The sequence below is a fragment of the Argopecten irradians genome, chromosome 15, assembly GCF_041381155.1.
Source record: "Argopecten irradians isolate NY chromosome 15, Ai_NY, whole genome shotgun sequence".
NCBI lineage: Eukaryota > Metazoa > Mollusca > Bivalvia > Pectinida > Pectinidae > Argopecten > Argopecten irradians.
Window position 1 is genome coordinate 20,754,058 of NC_091148.1, and position 20,527 is coordinate 20,774,584.

The 20,527-nt window shown below is 32.0% G+C and overlaps 1 long non-coding RNA gene across 2 annotated transcripts in view; it reads left to right on the plus strand.

Moving 5' to 3' along the window:
- Window positions 1-587: 587 nt before the first annotated feature.
- The window catches only part of LOC138309181 (uncharacterized), a 43,623-nt gene continuing 23,683 nt past the window's right edge, over window positions 588-20,527 (plus strand). The window contains exons 1-5 of one of the 2 annotated variants that reach the window (XR_011206215.1): window positions 588-795; window positions 4,684-4,763; window positions 12,173-12,252; window positions 12,822-12,897; window positions 14,844-14,862. This is a non-coding gene — a long non-coding RNA (uncharacterized lncRNA). Of the gene's footprint in view, window positions 796-4,683; window positions 4,764-12,172; window positions 12,253-12,821; window positions 12,898-14,843; window positions 14,863-20,527 lie in introns of those variants that run through there. The other variant, XR_011206214.1, reaches the window with a different exon arrangement.

A 20,527-nucleotide genomic window follows, 5' to 3' on the forward strand; every position in this document is an offset into this window, starting at 1 on the left:
CCAAATATAAGTAAAGAGCCGGTGATAAAAAATAGATATGTTTTTGATGTGATATGGATACAGACATTATAGCAAATTAACTGAACGTTTACATATGTTTTTATTCAGTCAAATAGCTTGTATATATGCAACGAGGTCGACACCCAGTATAACATATACACCCTGTTGTAAAAGGTGTTTTGGATGATAATGCACATTGTCTCGTGACAAATACAGTTTGTCTATTGTTTAAACAATCTTTGTAGGGTCATTAGGTAAGGTCATTAAAGGGACATTTCTTTGTGTCACGATTGAAGCATAACGTTTTCCTTTTTATCTGTTAACTAATGCTAGAATATGTTTGTAAAGCATATCAGTATTATCATCATCAAAAAATCGTGCGGGGAAACAGTACGTGTTGTAATGGTGGTTTTTTGTAGTAATTTGCAGTATTTCGAGTCAATATAACGAATTTGGAGCTTTTCATATTTGAAGTTTTTGGGTGTATTTATGTATCGTATGAGTGTGTTAAGGTTATACTTTTCAACATTGTAGATATGATATTTTCCAATAACCTTTCCAGTACATACCAGCCTTTCCAGTACAAACCCGCCTTTCCAGTACCTACCAGCCTTTCCAGCACCCTAGCTGTTTTAATAGAATATTGATATACCCCTTTAATTAATGCGTCTACGCATGACAGCTGTCTTGTCATACACGTAGCTCAGTTCCATTGTGTATTGACTTAGGTTACTGGACAATAATGGCGACTTCTGGAGTAGTGTATTGGATTGAATAGTTACTTCTCTCCGGAAGGTTAGTTTACAATTTTACTTTATCATTCGCATCTGCATAATGTTCTGGTCTTTGGGTGTCAAGTGTTCTGTGCATTTATTCAAAATAATGTTTGTTTCATTTTACCACATTTATGGACATTATACATTGATATTATAGTGTGCATGTGTATAAAACCCATAACTATAAAGTATTTATCTTATAAATTTATATTATCATTTTATCAATATTGATTTATATTGCCACTATTTATATTTTGTTTTTGTTAACATTTTTGTCCAAATTGTTTAGGTTTTCATCTTTATTCTATTTGGTTTCATCATATTTTATATTATATTTTCCTATTTTATCGATGTATGATTCTATTTTGCAAAAGGCCTGAGGTAAGCGTCTCCGTGACTCTGATTTGGAACTGTTTACCGATTTTTTTTTATTTCTGCATTAGCGATGACTGATGACTGTTTAGGGAACCAATCTAAGATTCAAAGCCTCGTGTCAGTGCTTTAGTGAATTCAAAAATAAAATAAAAATATAATAACATAGTAAATAAATTATAACCATTTACTAAAACCTAATAACCATATGTAGAAAAAAGGATAACCATATACTTATATATATAATATGGTGACGCAGTACAGGCAGACAGACATTATTTTAAGACCGCATTACCAAATAATTGTCTATTGACGACAGTGTTAACGTTTGCCACTGTTCAGGTTAAATGGAGTTTACATGTCCGGTCATTCATCACCAATGTTGAAGACGGTCATCTTACACAACTGTGAATAAAATTTGGTAGTAGAAGAAGTACCATCTTGCTAGAACAAGTACCATCTTGTTAAACATTGATATGGGAGGTTCCATCTTTCGTGGAATTCCGCACTAAAATTTGACCAAAATTTTCATAATAGTCCATCTTCATTATCTCCCCTGTCAGAAACAAATGTACTGCTGTCTTCCAACACATTGAATATTGAAACTGGTGCACCTTTAATACCCAATCAGCATGCTCCTTAACATTCACCTCTCTATGAAATCTTGTGTCCAAAAAGAGGATTCCCAGAAATATATTTTTGGTTTAATTTGGCAGTACCTATACCGAGAAATACAAATACGAATATATGTCAAATATTTACAAATGAATGGAAATTGACAGTTCTTGCATTATTTCATTTACAAAAAAACAATAAAGTTGTTTGTTGATATCATTATCATTGACCACCTATTCCCATACTTAATAGCATCTTGCTTACTGGCGAGGATAAATGTTAAAATTGGACATATCTATGAACATCAATACAATTTACAAAATATTCCAACAATGTGCCGAGACTATCGAAAAGACGATCACATTATATGAGAAAATGCATAGTGATGTTGTCAGTAGATTTACTACATAACCTACAAGTGACAGTCTCCTTTTCTTGTCGATAGGAGAGTTTTATTGACTCTCCAAGTTTCTATGCATATTTTGGGTACTTCAACATGATATTAGGACCATACTCTTTATGTTTACACTTGCTTGACTTGTTCACTATACGCAAGTACTAGCCGATTTTGTTTACCATAACTGCATGGTGACATTGAAGTTTGAACTTGCGTATGAAAATGTTCTATGTAACGTAAAGGGGCTACTTTTTTTAAAGAAACACATGGCTTTGTTTACATTTTGACACAACATTACGTGTATATTGTTGTTTCATAGAATTTTGGAAAACAAAATAAACAATACGTATATTTTTTATATTTATATATGATACAGACATTTTTAGATTAACAATTATATAAAGAAACGGGAATAAATATCCCGACCGGGGCGACGTGCAGGGCTATCATTTTTTGTTAAAAATGATGGATGTCAAATGTAAACATGACCTCTGTGTCTGTGTTCGTCCTACGATCGAGTCTTTGGGGTTGGACGGGCGTGAGACCCTCTGACAGAGGTCACTTATAAACATATCCTCTTGTCTTTGTTCTTTGTGATTGTAATCGTGAGTATTATAAAACATGCACCGCTAGTAATCCACGTGTTGACATTTACGCGTCACCACAAATACATTGAATCTATCGAACACAAGTGAAGTTGTTCCATCCATCGATGGCGATGGATCTAAGCGTAGATTATATAATCACATGGCTCCCAAGGATGTAATATCGTCAAGTCAGACGACAATCTCAAACACATAGATCTACTTGAACACCAGTGTTTTGACAACTAAGGTAAACTCAAGTGTGTAAGCGTCCGTCCGCTTCGCATGGCTGCACAATAACAGTCACCGAATTCACACATGTGGCCGAGTACAAATACTTTATGTTATTACGCTATATAATAACTTTTAGCAAAATTGAATACATATTTAAAATTCTGATCTGATTAAATAAAATGATCTCTAAAATTTTCTTTGTTTGGCTGGTTTATTTTACACTAGTTCAAACTAATCATGCAGTTATGGTAAAGAAAATTTGCGCATAGTGAACAAGCCTAGCAAGTGTAAATATAGGTTAAAAGTGTTTTAATTAAAATAATAGATAAAACAAGTATTTGACATCGTTTTGCACAATACCCTTGCCTGATGGTAGATTCTCTTGACATTTTGATGTCGGAGATCCATACAGAATTACTGGTTGGACAATGTTTTCAATAAGTCTTGAACTAATAAGATGGTTCACACTACTATCGTGCACCCCGACATTTATCAATGAGTCGAATAAATGTCGAACTTTGCGCTTGATCACTTAATGTTTCAACACAATGAAGGGTAGAGGTAAGATTGATGTCCGCGTACTCTTTTTGCGAAATCTAAAAATATGTCAAACAAACGTTGAACATCAGCGAGCATGTCGTCAACTATAAGATATAATGAAAATGAAGGTCGGCAGATAACAATTTGCGTGTTTGTAGAGTAACATATAAAGATGAACAAATATGAAAGAATATTTCTAATTAGGGCCTTGATTGTTTAGTAGCAGTCGTCCAAATATCATTGTAAGCATGAACAGACAGAGATATATTGAATAGTTTTTTTCACGGCTGACCGATTAAACCATGTTACTTACGCATTAGTGAATGTAGGTACATTTTGCTAATCCACACAACCATATGGATTTAATGAGCAATTTAGTGACGCTATTCCCTTCACATATCACAGGGAGGGCTATATACTGCATAAACCTATCATTCTATCATATGTATGCGAAACTAGTGCAAAAAACACTGACATATTCCGGGGAATTATCAAGTACTTTTATTGGTAAAACAAATGGTCAGAAGATCAGGCACTTATTTATGTACGCTATAGCTCAGTCAAACCAGCTTTCTATGTCGACAAGAACAGGTTTCTAAAATTACAAAAAAACGATGTTTTCGCATACGACTTATTCAAATGTATTTATAATATATTACTAATGACTTTGAGCAATAATAATTAATTTGTAGTTTTAGTAATGTCCACTATGATAGGGGTTAGAGATACAGACCTGATACAAAACGCTCCAAAATACATGCTTAAAGAGTTAATAGACTTTTGGTGGTGTCAGAATTGAGAAACCGAATGTTTACATGCACAACTGGTGCCATTTATTGGAAATATCTGTGTGTACCCGCCATGAAAACATCTTAGAATTAATCAACAAGAATTGTCTGTTAGTTTTGTTATACTTGAGTAGATACAAGATATGGCAACGGTACACCCACACATTGCAATCAAATACCATTAAATGAAAGATAGTATTTTCTAACCAGAATATTTTCATCTTCCTTATCTACTTTTAAGTAATGCACAAACTGACACTCAAAGAGATGCCTACATGTACCAGTCCAATATCAATTAGAATAGTTGAGATACAACATCGATGTACTTGCCATAATTGTTATGTACATATTCTATATCGGTATCTATATCTTTGCAGGATCCACGTCATGGACAGTTGGTGATTGTATTTGACAATGTAGCAAAGTCTTTCTATCCAAACTGCACGTGCTTTAAAAGGTACGCTTACGTTAATTTTGTTTATGCTAATTCATATCTTATAAATGTTTACATAAGTGTGGTCAATTCACAGTGCGAATATGAATGACTTTGATTTTTATTGAAGGGTACAGGGATAACAAATCAAAAATCTTTGAATGACTTATTCTGATATGAGATAACCCATTTATGCCTTATCATGGGTTTATATCATGCTGAGGTTGATAAAATTTGTTAATAGGAATTACCTTGACCTTCATTCAGGTTCACTTGGCCAATATATCTAAAACAAAATATCCCAGGTTTGGCATCAGACATGTTGTGTTTTGTTCATACAAGTACTTATTTGTAACTGCATTGTTAAATTGCTCTCTTTAACTGATATTAAACACTTACACATCGGATATTTTATGAAGTTGAAAGTAGGTCACGTATATACATTTGGGAGTGTTTCATCCATCATGCTACATGCTTAACATCGGAATACTGGAGATTGTAAACTTAATGTGAGATTGTTTGCAGATCTTCACATATTTGGTCGTGTAATCACTGTAGCGTATGATCCATGCCTAAGAGTGCTAAAGCCCCGATATCAGTAAAGAGTTAAACTACTAGGTAGTGACAAAAAGTCGTTTTAAGACATCACCCTACATGAAACTGACACCCATGACTTTCAGGGTCCTTCATTTGAAGTAGTCACTCAATCATGTAACATGCTCCATAATGTATCGGCATTTTCGCTATATATAGGTATTGAAAATAAGTCTTTTAAAGATTTTATCCGATTTTACATTTTTTTTACCTCTACTACAGATCAAGGATATTCATTTGAACAAATATGGTAGCCCTTCATCACACAGGATCAATGTCAAGCCGCTAGGTATATAAGTTAATGATATACAATCAAGCCTATATATGGTCATCCTGAGTGATATTGGATCGACACAGAGCATCAAAAAGAATGAAAAAGACATAATATTGCATACATTTTAGTGTAGGTAAATGAAATAAACCCAATGAGAGAAATATTTGACGAAAATACATATACAGATGTACCTGTATTTGAAATCAACTATTACTACACTTCGACGTTTATAAATCGAATAAAACATGTAAGTCAGCATATTTCTCAAACCTAGAGAACTGAAACAATTTCCATTAACATCTGAATTAAATACATTTTCATACTATAATTGTTTGGGAATTTCGTTCCTTATCTGGTAAGAAATTAAAATTTCATACGTATACCGTATAAAACAACATATCAAACACCTGTTTTATTATATTGTTCGTTGATGTAGGACTCGATAATAATGACGAGGATCAAAATTATGGTAACAATCGATATGGGTTTTACACTGATTAAAATGTGTTCGCCTCAAATTAAAATTATTCCTCCAATATGTTTTTTCTAGGTCAAGCCATTGACATAATCACACAACCTCCTAATCATCAGATGTAAAATATAATATAACGCTTTAAATGATGCTTCATGTGACATTTTATAAATAATAACAAACCACCGAACCATAATCAACACCCTAAGTAAATCATTATTAATTGGTTCCTCTGCTTATGGAGTCCACATATGAACTACTCTAATATTTCACAAAGCTGTGCAAATAAGCGGGGATCCTATAGCTAGAGAAAAGCCATGTCGAGTGGGAAAACAATACTAGAAACCAACGTAGACATTGTCTAAAATATTGTGCATGAATTGATGTGTATAACATATACAAATTCCGATATGCTACATTTATGTAAGTACTTAGTGTATCCCGATATACATATTGCAGGCCGTCAGATAACTTTATTCCTCCATTGTCTATACTGAACGCCTCACAGCGCACGTGTAGACATATGCTGTTTTACGACGCACACAATACAACAGTTCAAATCTTTAGTTTAAAAACCAACTCGAGACCACTTTACTAAATAGATAGCAATTCCAGATAAAACGTCTCGTGTATATTACATGGATATATCATTAGCACACGGATAACTCTGAAGTTTGAATAGAACACGTAATCAACACCTGATTTGCTCGCCTCATTAAGGATTGATCGGCAAATGTGTTGCGTACATATACTGATAACTGTGTACTGTTACTGAAACAACAATATTACAAATAAACCTTTTGACATCAATTCAAATTTGGAGTGGCATAAAACTAGGTCACAAATGTAAACAATGTCGGAATATCACGCAGGTCATAGGTAAATGCTTAATCCAAAATCTCCATCGAGAAATGAAGTCATTGGAGCTTACTTAGATATGTAAGTTACTTAATTCGCTTCATGCAATAAAGATATTGCATGATAGAGCAATATACTGAATGCAGTATTAAAATAAGTATAGGATGTAGTTGGATTGGGAGTAATGGGTTATTGAAACCCATGGAGGATGTAGCGCTTTGGAGCTTGTTAGAACCTAGCAAAACATTAAAGGTGTGACGGGATTCAGTTCAAAAAGCCATTAGAATACATGTATAGGGAGGAGTGGGGATGTAAATTACTGTATACATAATGTCAGTACATGCAACAGTAATTAACGTATCTATATTCACATTGATAACTTAAGATGGCTAGGTATAAAACCTTTATCAAACAATTTCTATTCTAAAGATAATGATTTTTTAATTAATATTTGTCCATAGTTGTTATACATATCCAAAGGTAATTTGTTCCAGTTACATCATGACCTATTTTAGATATAGAATGAATATGACACTCATTATCAATACACAACATTTGTAAATATAGTGACCTTACTCTATCTTAACGAGGTAAAAATTATGTATTTATTGTTATTTGCCAGTGTAAGCTGATTGATGCATAGAATAACATCAAGTCATTTTCGGTATTGCTGATGGAGAATCAATTTGATCATGTTTCCTAATAAAATTAAACAAAACAGTGGTATACAACACGAAATGTCGGTCTGCAAAATTAAAAGTCAATCGCATTATTTGGACAGTACCAGAACAACAATTGACAACACATAGAGATGATGTAGTATGACCCAGGCAAGCTAATATAACAACTGTATAGACACTTTCTTCAACATTAATGTATTATTCTCTGTATGTAATGTTAATTGTAAGATCATCCTTCAGTTTGCAAATAACAGCAATATATTTTGCAAGTGTCTAACTTAACCTTTGTAAGTATAGTTTATGCCCTTGTGACTTGTGGATTAAAACAACTAATAACGATAAACACTGCAAAATAGTTGCAACCATAAAATCATAGCAACTACACATCACTACAACTAATCAATATTTTTTATCAAAAGTGGAGTTGTCCCAGAACCCGTCACAGAGACCTACACGATATACAATATCATGAAAATATAAAACTTATCAAATATTCTAAGCGGGATTGACACAAAAAAACCGCCCAATGCACAAAACCAATAACTGCCACTCAAAAGGGTGGGTTAAGAGTGGTTTTGTAAACTTCTGAGATATCATAGTGTGTGAAAGGGAAATTAAAGATGGCTGCTGATCGAATATAGGGATACGTACCCCCCGGCCAGACCAACCGATCAAAAGACTGCGATATCATTCTGTCATCAGCAGTCAATCAGAAAATATATTGATTCCATGAAAAGATCCCTGGTCCAAGTTATTAAGACAGTATATCATACTTTTAAGGATCAATCTTCAATACTTTTGGAACTCCAAACTAGACTAATTCCTAAAAAAATCCTAGCATAATTACAAAACATCATGATTAGGCTTGATATGAGCTATACGCATAAAATAAGCTATGTTCTTAGCAAGCATATATAATCAATATACGATAACGAGACATTTCAAATGACATATTATTCTAGTTGTGACAGAAGTTTGTGGTAGTGCCTTTAGATATAAACGTAAGATAATCTGAAAACTATCTTTAAAATGTGTGTGATTAACTATGTCGTCAATAAGGACTTAATGCAAATGTTGAATCCGTCGATGTACCTGATGCCACGAAAGCAACCTTTTAGTTCCGCCTCACTGTGCACTTGTCGATTTATGGAAATAATGAGTGATAATAAGTACAGCCTACCAATGAGTACTTTGCTATTGATATTACAGTATATACGATACAATAGATTCCATTTGTAAAGTTCCGTATCAAAATCAGCATAATGGTGAACTGTTTTGAAAGATAATTATAGTGAAATGCTGTTTTATCCATATCTACTGATTTGTAAACTTCGCGTTTTAAAAGTAAATGGCCAATATAAATGAAAAGTAATTCCCACACGGATGATAATTCCCTAATACTGAAAAAGACAAAATATATTTTTTTAATATCAGCTTACTAGTAATGTATCTATATTCGCATTAAATAACAACATTTAATGAATATAAGATATTTCAAAAATCCATACGGTAAACGTAAATATTTGATTACCTTACGGTATTATCTTTACGCAAATATATAACTAGATAGTCGTTGATAAAAATGAGATTCCTTATCAATGTGATATGGACATTATATCATATCAATCAAATGTACATATATACTTTTATTCAGTCAATCACCGTGTATACATGTACCGTGGAAGACACCGAGTATTTCATATACAACAAATTACAAAAGAACTTTTGAACTATGTACATTTTCTTATGACAAATGCATTTAGTTTATTGTTTCAACAACCTTCATAGGGTCATTAAGTTAGGTCATTAAAGGGACATGTCTTCTTTACATCACGATCGTAGCATAATTAATCTCTTAATAATATATTTTAATGAATGACGTTTGTTTAGATAGTATATATATCAGTAGTATAACCATCAATAAATTCTGCTCTGAAACAATTATTAGTTTATATTTTTGGTTCATCCAGGGTTTTGTAGTATTTGTTAGTATTTCGGGTCGATTTAGGGAATTTAAGACTTTTCATAGTTTAAGGATTTTTGTTAACTTGAAGGTACGTATGTATTATTACTCTGTGTTAAGGTTATACCTTTCAGCTTGGTAGATAATGATATAATAATTCCCATCAGCCTATCCAGAACTCCAGCCAGTAAGATAAATATACCCCTTTTAATGAATACGTTTACCTAGCGTATACCAGTTGTCTAATTATACATGTACCTCACATACGCAGTTCAGCTGTGCATTGACCCGAGTTACTAGACAACAAAGGCGGCGTCTGGAGTAGTGTACCGAGTTTAATAGTTTCTTCACTCAGGAGGTTTAGATTATTATGCCCAATCTGAATAATGTTGTAATCGTTGTGTGTAAATAAGTGTATTTCATTTTACCAATGTGTTATGTAATATTAACTTATAATGTATCAATAACATTGCATAGTGGATCATTTGCATATTAGAAATAAATTAATGCCAAGTTTTAAGAAAATGGATATTAATTCTGGTTTAAAACCACACTGTGGAAATAAAAATACAATTTGAAAAATGCTATGGGAAAGTTTCTAATGGTAATTTTATACTGGGCAAAATATTAAGGTGAAGGGAGACAAGATGTGACAAAAGCTATAACATTGAAATCTATACATGAATACTATATTCGGTTCATGGCTGAATGAGGTAAATAACGGTAGCACGGACATTTATCCAAAAACCATTTGTCTAAGTGAATTATTGATATGATATGTATAAAAACACTAAATCTAATCAAATGTCCGCTGCTTTTAAAGATACTCTAGCAGGTGTTATGACTATCGATAAAGCCCAGTCAGTCTTTAACTAATTGCAATATAATTTATTTGTGGTGATACAGACAAATTTGATACATGAACCATCATTATATTTTTCCTCTTTGTACCACAAAACAAAATAAATCACTGTTATTGCTAACTCATATTATGTTCAATGCAGTTTTCTTAGTAAAGTTAATGTGGTTCTATATACTATAGCAAAAATATCACGAAAGCATTTAATTACTGATCTGATTTGGACTGTTGTAAAGTCCGATTTGTGTGTGGTTTAGCCATAGGTATCTCAACATAACTATTAACAAATGGTATTATATACATCAAGTTACCATCTATGTATGGTATTCTTAATAATAAACTGCGAACAAGTTCATAATTTTAAACCACAAGAAGTGAGATATCTTTTGGTAGAAGAAAAGTTTTTATAGATTTTGGCAAAAACGTCGTCAGAATATGTCTTTTTGATTAATGAATATTAAATTGTTTTATGTGTTTATTTTTAAACTGATGAGTTTCCCCTTTCCCTGAATAAAGTGGAATAGGACGATACATAATTTTCAGGAAAAATTTCAAATTACATATACTAACTGCGTGTTAAATTTCAATTATATTGTATTGTATTCGATTGTTATCATTAAATACTCTCTTTTCAATTAATGTTTAGTATAAACAATCATATTGACTTAGGGGGCATTTTGATTAACTATTTCCTCTCATTTCACGATACATAACGCTATAATTCTACAACCCCAAGAGAAAATACAGGCAATTATATGGGTAACATAGATAGAAAATACAGACAATGCGTATGTGACAAATTACACGGTATTGATAACTTATTATATGAGTAACATAGACATGCCGGTCAGTATAGCCATACGAGCTATGATCATTGGTTGAAAATTTGTCAAAATGCATGGAATATATATAACAAATATGACATGTTCAAGTATTTTGTCCGGTCTCTGCAGCTCCCAGTACGTATAATGCAGAGACGATTATTTATATATAATTATAATGGACAAAATCTCAGTTATGGACATTACGTACAGCTTATTGCGATGATGAACACTTCAATTTGCATTAAATCGTTTGATATCAAACACCGCCATACTAACCTTATGTAATCCATGCTTTATTGGGAAAACTCGCCGTTTTAATTTATATAGGACTTTAAAGCCAGGATGAAAAGAAATGAATAAATGATAAAATATTTGTATTTCATATTAATTGATATAAGAGTCAGGTTGAGCATCACCATTGACAGCACCCGTACATTCAATAGTATCCTTAAATTGTAAATAAAACATATTTATATAATTTCTTAATAATAATTAATCCTATTCATAGTTGCTGGTAGCAGTGACAAGAGCAATAATTGCACATGGACTTTTGGTTCAAGCCTGCCAGTGACTATATATGTTTAATATTTAGGTACTATTATAATCTAACCTTTGTTGTACATGTAGTTGTGAATGTAGTGTGTATCAGGTGTGTGAGGTATCCCCATACAAGTTATGTCCCCTTACCCGTGTTATGAATGTTTCGCATTATTTTTCATTTCTTTTTTTATGTGTAATTTGTTTCATTGTTTTTCTTCTCGTTTTCGCCACTATTGGAGAGAACTTACATAGGATATGCCTGTTGTTTAATCCAGTTGACAAATACAATCTTTGTCAATAAAATTTTATGAAATGAAATGTAATCCATTTGCATGTATATATTCTATATTCATGTTTACATCTTTGTAGGATCCAAGTCATGGATAGTTGGTGATTGTATTTGACACTATTCCATCGGTTTTTTATCACAATAACACGTGTTCTTAAAGGTAAGTAAACACTGTTTACACTATATTCACGCGCATTGACCTCTTTTAAAATGATCAAGACAAATGTAGGCAACTCAAAGCACAAACAATATAATCACTGAATAATCAAAATACAATTAATGTCATTAAGCAGATGACGGTTGTATTCTTTTTGCTATTTATGGCAAAAATTCTTCGCATGATTCTAGAAATATATCTATAAATCATGGTAAATGTAATAAATTGTAGCCACTGTGTTATATGTTAAATCGAATATCAAATGCTCTAAATGTCTTTTCTAGTATGTATGCATGCATTCAAACACACACGTATCAAATTAAAGTTTTTTCCTTGATATTTTTTTCCCATTTTCTTTAATACTTTGTATTTGCATATTGTAGAGTTACATGCCCTTGCTTTTAATCATAAGGCGCGATACTTAATTCATATTTGTTCACAGAAAAACGACGCGAGTTTGCTACAATGTATATCTACTCACAAGGAATAATATATAACAACAGTTGAGATATAACATACATACCATATGTTATTCATGTATATATTGTATATCCATATTTATATCTTTGTAGGATCCAAGTCATGGACAGTTGATGATTGTATTGGACACCGTACCAGAGTCTATCCAAATTTTATGTGGACTAGAAGGTACGCTTACACTGTCTACACTTCTTACACGCTAATTCAAATATCAAATAATGCTTTCCACATCGTAAGTATGGTAACGCATAGTACAAATTGTTAAAACTAATCATGAATTTAAAGCTGTTTTTAATTCAAGATAATATCTGTATCTATTGGATTAATGCATAATTCTTGGAGTATTCTATCATCACCTCATTTCTTAATAGTATCTTTAACTTGTAATTATTCGTTATAGCCTTTGTGCTATCGGACGTTCTTAAACTTTTAAGTCTATTCTAGCATGTATGTATCTAACCCAGACGTATCAAACATAAGTAGGTTTTGTTTAGTAGTTTATGTTTGCATATTGTATAAGTGGATTATCTGCCCTTGCTTGTAGGTATTTGATATTTTGATTAATTGATAACATCAAGTCAGATATGTTTTCGTCCATAAGATAAGTATAGGTTTGTTTTGTCTTTATAAAGAGATAGATCTTGAAAATGCGACACAAGTTTCTGTCCACACTGTTAGAATTATATCGTTGCCCCATATTTACTCTTTTATAATTAGTATACAACATACATACATAGGTTTGATGCAACTTCTCCGACTCAATGTTTGTACACTTATTTTAGTGTAAGATGAATTGTGGCGTAGCAATGATACGGCTAAATATAATAACCTGATATTTTTTATGGTATATTAATATGGATACTTTATCAGGCATCTTTCACGTAGCATCGGTAGTTATGTTATTGCTTTTTTATATATTGGAATGCGGGTATTGGTGACTTCACAGTTAATGCAAGTTCGTGATTTTCCGAAACGACGAGCTATTAAGATTGTTCAAATGAATGAATTGATCTTGATTCAAGGTCAAGGGGATAAAATAGGCTTAATCATCTAAAAGACTTCTTGTCAATAATTATCAGGACATGAGACCAAGAAACATGATATCGAACATGTACATACTGGAATGAACGGCTTCAAAGTTTTTTTTTTCTAAATGAATGGCCTTAATCTTCATAAATTAATATGCAAGGTAATAAAATTACAGAATGAGTGTTTAATGAACAACAAACTCTGACCGAAGTATTTTTACATTGAAGTGTGTAAAAGTAAGTATTAGTCTGTCACAGAGTTTTTCTCCTTCACTGTAAATTTCGCTAACATCACTATCGATAATTTGGTCAGAAGCACGCTATACCAAATATTGTGTTTACTGTTATCTAATGGAGTTGTCTATCTCGCATCCGATGGAATAGCCGAATATATTTATTCGAGTTTAGGTGTGTTGAGGTATAATAGAACACAGAATATTAGCACAGTGGAGCTAGAAAACGTAAGAACCAAATTGAGTACAACCTAGATTAAATCGTGGAAACATGTGATCGATATTAAATGGTCTTGTTCAGCGAAACTTACTAATTTAAAGCAGTTTCACTGACCAAATCAATATCATTTGACTTTTAGCACCGTGACGGATGGAAGCGTGTTAGTTTGTTACTTTGGGATGAGCCCTTGTTATGTAATTTGACTGTTCTTTGAAGAAAGAGCGATGTTATTATTTTGTGTTTGCCTGCATTCTTCATGTAAAGACATGTTACACGGATCCATGGCTTACGTAATTAGTTGTTTCACAGGTCTTGCATTCCAGACTGGTTTAATGTAAGGTTAATTTGATTTTGATGCAGTTTTAATTGTCAATACATTTTTTGTGTTAGTTTTTACAGGGTAGTTTTGTGTCATGTTGACTTCAAAATTCCCAGGACAAGCATACATCTGGTGTATATTCATTTACTGTGAACTTATATATCGTCAAAGAAATCGATTTCTTAGTTTTAAACAAACAAGTGAAGAAAAGGGAGACCTATGGTAAACAGTTTGTCTTCGTTTTTATGTATATCATTTATCAACACAATTTGTACAATTGCGTAAATACTAATGTACATTCTTATATTTTTCAGATCCGACACCATGGTTGAGTTTATGGTAGCCTGGGTATAGTGAGAACAAGTGTGTCGTATCGTAACTTTCAACTACATGTGGAGGTGTGTATTCGTAGAATGATTTTGGAAGTGACGTGCATTTCTCAACATGTGCATGTTTTACTAACATTTTAATGTTATATTAGTGTTAAACTTGTTAACAAGTTAATCATTCAATTAAAGAAACCAATTTTTTTTTCGAACTCACTTGCAAGCCTACATTTGATTATCAAATGCATGATTAAGATAGTTTTTTTTCTTTATGAGGTTGTTTATAGCTGGAGATAATTGTCATTTTTGCAGTTTAATTATAATTTGTCGCCTCATTCACTAAAACGTTTGCGTAACTGTCATTTTTCGTAAGTTATTACGTGTATTATATTTATTGAATATTATACAAATAATTTAGATAAATCCTGATATCGGTTTTAAAATGTATATATGGGGTATATACCAATATCAAGCAACGAAATGATAATTAATGGCGCTATACGTAAAATGGACATACCACACAGTAATACTGTAAGTAATGTAACCCCATGCAGCTGTGTGGTTTTTGAAATAGAAGTCATGAGAATTTTAAAGTTCCGTTTATTTAAATAACAGTAATGTGAACAGCAAGGGATTGTGATTTTTAGACAACGAGTTAAAATTAAATTTCAATAAAAAAAGGTCATACTGAATTATCCATTGTTTGCTTTAATATCGTTATGCAATTTTATTATGAAAATGAATGTTTATATCAACATTTGAATAACGAATAACTGGCTAATTTTACTTTACATATTGATTCTGATACATCAACAAACACTCATCAACTAACAGTCAAAAATGTAATTTTACACTAATGCCGTTTTATAGAAATGACGTCACAATGACCTCATGCTGTCACACCACGAAATAACACGCATTATACTCTATAGATTCAAATGTTCAAATGTGGGTAATGTTTTCAATGTAAACATAGCGGTATGAACGATGTTACTGTTTGTTGCATCGTATTGACAATACAGTCTAAATTACTACTAAAACCAAGCATGAATAAAACGTACACATTACGTATACTGACATCCCTGTACGCTCTTAATTTTAGGTAGTAAATCAGTTCTTTAACCAAAAGACATCAGTTGTTCTCAGAAATAAATATATTGACAAGTTTAAAAAATAATAATTGAACTATGATCCATGACTCTTATGCATACATTATGAATTAGGACATGAAAATACTAAAACCTGGTAAAATTTTGGAACTGATCAGAGTGAGACAGAAAAAAGGGGGAAAATGTAAGCATGGTAAAACAATGTATAGGTGTAAAACATTGATAAAAGTAAGTATGTGTAAATTATTGCTATAGGTCTTTGGGTGATAAAATAATTTATTGTGTTATATCCATGTTTCCATGGATTTTGATGTGATAACAAGTTCGAAGAATATCTCATTTCAGAATATTGTATTGTCGGATGTTTATAGAATGTAGGAAATGGGGCAACAGGCAACATGTCTATACCCTCCAACTCCCTATATATTAACAGTAGATATAAATAATTACACCAATATATATATTGTTGATATACTCGTTGTCAATAATATATTCCTAACCTAATTATTCACTTTGTTTCACTTTTTATTACCTCTCTGCTTGTTTTATCTGGAAACAAATAATCAGAAGTATATCTCAAATAGCAATAAATACATCAAGGATAAAATTATCTACAGGCAATAGACTAAGATAACTTATCTGATCGATTATGCATTCTTTATCAATATTTTTGATTTCACGAAAAATGAACAGACCAATGAAATTGAATTGTACCTATTGTTGATTGTCAATGTAATCATAGATGGTCATTATGTTGCATTTTATATACAACACGATGAAATAGATCACGCAGTCCCATCGCGTTTCTGTTAGACAACTTCGTTTACGAATGGAAATGTATTACTTTTGAATATGCAATAGACCCTATATTTCCAGTCTTATTCTTAAAAACTGCTGGAACCTGTTTATTTGATATCTTTCAGTTTAGCTACATGTATTAATAAATTTTCATAGTCTTGATCTGGAAAACAGGACAAACGTACTTCAGTTACTATATCTCGAATGAGAAATTAAAGTATCAACGCGAGAGATTATTTTCGTTTAGATTGAGTAGAAACAGAAGAAGAATGATATGATCAATTATCTATTCATTATCAATATCTAGATTTTACGAGAAAATGGCACTTGAACAAGGTAAATAAAATAGTAAATTAATGTCCCTTGTTTAAACAAAATCTTAGATGTGCTTCTATGTAAATCCTAGTTATCGAGTTTTCCGTTAGACAACATCGAGATTTACGAATGCAAATGTAATTACATTTGAATCGCAATAGACCATATAATTTGCAGTCTTTCCTAACAACTGCTAGAACTTTCTTTGATATCTCACATTTTAACTGTTAAATATATTTTTATATGTTTTCCATATTTCATTCGCTTGGGAGGTATAATCAACGAACGTCCAATAGGCAATGTAACCGAATTGTGATAAGCATTATAGAAATCATATGTAGATGATAAAAGTCTTCAGAAATATTGAAATCGATTTAAGGAATAGATGTTTAATTTGTTGAGGTATATGAGGGTATAATGATAATGGAGCCCGTGTAAATTTTAATGTAACCCGGGCGAACATCTATTCCTTATATTTACAGTTTTTTCAAGTAAATGAATATATTTTTTTTCCCGCGGCAGTTGCATATTTATATATTAAAATACCCATATTTTTTCTCTCCCGTCATCGTCAACGAATTCGATTTGAACAGCTGATTGGAATCCAGTCATTCATATGTTTCCCTCCAAAAGTGGCGGGTCATGACGTCATCGACTATTCCAGTAACAATAGAAACGCCGCGCGTGTTGTGCTATCATTATACACTGATAATGATAATACTAGAAAGCATGGTTATTGGAGTCCATGTCAGTGCAAAACTGTAAGAGGGGGGGGGGAATGAGTAGGTAGTATATACTTTTATTATACAAGATTTTACTTTATCCTTTTAATACTACCATCATTTCAATGGCGTTTCAATTAAATATTTTTTTGACATTTTTCCCATATTTTTCATTCGAGACTTCCGAGACGCTTAACATTTTAATTTACAAGTCGGTCAAAGAGACATACATCAGTCTACACCATTTTTGAATGTAAAAATTAGTTTTATCGTGAGTTTTCCTTCATACGTCCCTATTAATTTACGAATGGAAATGGTGTTATTGCACAAGACAATAATATAAGCAGTCTCCCTTCAAAATTGTTCTAGCAAAGTCTTAATATTTTTGTTTTAATATTACACGCCTTACGCATTTATTCATTTTGTTTATCACCTTCTGTTATAACCTTTCTCCTGTAGGTTTGATCCGAAACAGTGGTAACTAATCCTTGATATATTTCAAATTTAAATTGATTGCATCAACGAGATAATCAAGTGTAGAGGCGTATAGAAATGAGAAGTATGAATTGGTCGATTACTGCATTTTTTGTCAATATATAGATGTTACGACAAATGAACAGAACAAAGTTATGAAATTGTAGTTATAGTTTATTTTGTATGTAGATGAGTATTACTTTGTAATTTAATTTACAATCCGGTCAAAGAGACAAATCAGACGACATAAATATTATTGAATGTAAAAGCTAGTTTTTTTAGTTAATTTTTCCATTACGACAAGCTAATAGATTACCAATAGAAATTGTGTTATTACATTAGGACAATATGTGTGAAAATCTTTCTTAAAAACTGGTTAGAAACCTTACATTGATGTCAACAGTATTAAAAAATATATTTTGATATTTTACAATAACTCCATTCCGACAGGAAAATGCTTTAACAGTTTTTGCAGCAAAATGGGTTATTCATTTATTTTCAATTTCAGGATATTCAATTGTAAAATTAAAATGAATTGACAACAATCAATATCGTTTATTATGCCTATTGATGTGGTTAGTACTATTATCAGCATCAAGGGTATTATCAACGTTCAATAGACAATGTAACCGAAATCACTTGAAGACCATAAAGGCCTATTTTTTTCAAAATTTGCCCTAATTTTTAAAATAGGCCTAATATTGATATAAAATGACCCAATAATCAGAATAAGTCTAAATTCTGAGCAAACTGGTCTAAAAAATGACCACCATGGTACTAATGGTCTATGACCCCGTTCTAATATTACAGCAGCGGTCTAATTTTCAGTGACCGGGTACTAATTTTCAGTGATGGGTCTAATTTCAGTGACCGGTCCAATGTTGGTGACCACAGTCTAATATTCCAGCGGTGGTTTAAATTTTCAGTGACCTGGTCTAATATTTCAGTGATGGGTCTAAATTTTAGTGATGGGTCTAATTTTTCAGTGACCGGTCTAATTTTGGTAGACCACAGTCTAATATTGCAGTGGTGGGTTAATTTTCAGTGTGGGTACTAATTTTGATGACCCAAGCCTAATTTTATAGTGGTGGTGTAATTTTCAGTGACGAGTCTAATTTTCAGCGACTGTGTCAAATTTTGATGGCCTCAGTCTAATATTACAGCAATGATCTAAATTAAGCGACCGGTCGAATTTTGATGACCTCAGTCTAATTTTATAGTGGTGGTTAAATTTTTCAGCGACCGGGACTAATGTTGGTGACATCAGTCAAATATCATAGAGACGGTCTATCTAGCTGAGTCAAATATTGAAGGACCACGTACTAGATCTGTCCCTAATTATTCAAAGGAGTTCACTGAAATTTACTTATCTTTGTGTCTTAAAGCTTCTATACTAGTTTGAATTTTGACACTTTTTTTCTAAAAAAAAATCATCACTGATTATATATGTCTTAAATATATTTGACGGCCGAATTACGACGACCTTATCTAAACTTACCGTCACTGAGCTAGTATAGTACCTATTTCATCGTGCACGTGTCTTAAATTATAGCCAGGTTTAAATAAAAAAGTTAGTGGTCGATGAGTAATTTGTTATGACTTACGTAGTTCATAAGACCGGTCTTGAGTGTACGTATAATGTATCGTCTCTAATGTAGCTTATCGACCGCTTTTATCACGTCGTTTTTGAAAAAAAAACATGTCTTAACATATGTGACAGTTTTGAATTCGTTTTCTCCCATTTCATATAACTAATCGTATTGGTCAATTCTTTTGTAATTTACTAATAATCACATTGCTATTTTTATGATTATATTCAAGTCGCATATATCGTAATAGACACTTGACTTAAAATGTATTTCTTTACTTAATTAACATGTCTTAAGTATTATTTGTGTGTTTTATATCTGCATGGAATTATGAGATTTAACTTTCAATTTGTATATATTAAAAGATTGCAAACGAATTCGTAATCATTTCATTTGATCTTACTATGGATAATTTGTTTTAACTGTATGACTTTGTTGGTTATCTTTAACTAACAAACAATTTACTTGTTTAAAAAAGCAAAACGCACTTTTGTTTAAAAACAGCCTTATCCTCGAAAACCACAAAATAATCTTGCAAATTTGCAAAGAATGAAATAAACACAATATAGCATGCAATTCAATAAACGGTTTTTTTGTTTCTGTTTATTTCTTCTCAGTTGAAAAGGCTATATTAAAATAATGAAAGTAAGCATTCTCCAAAGAAC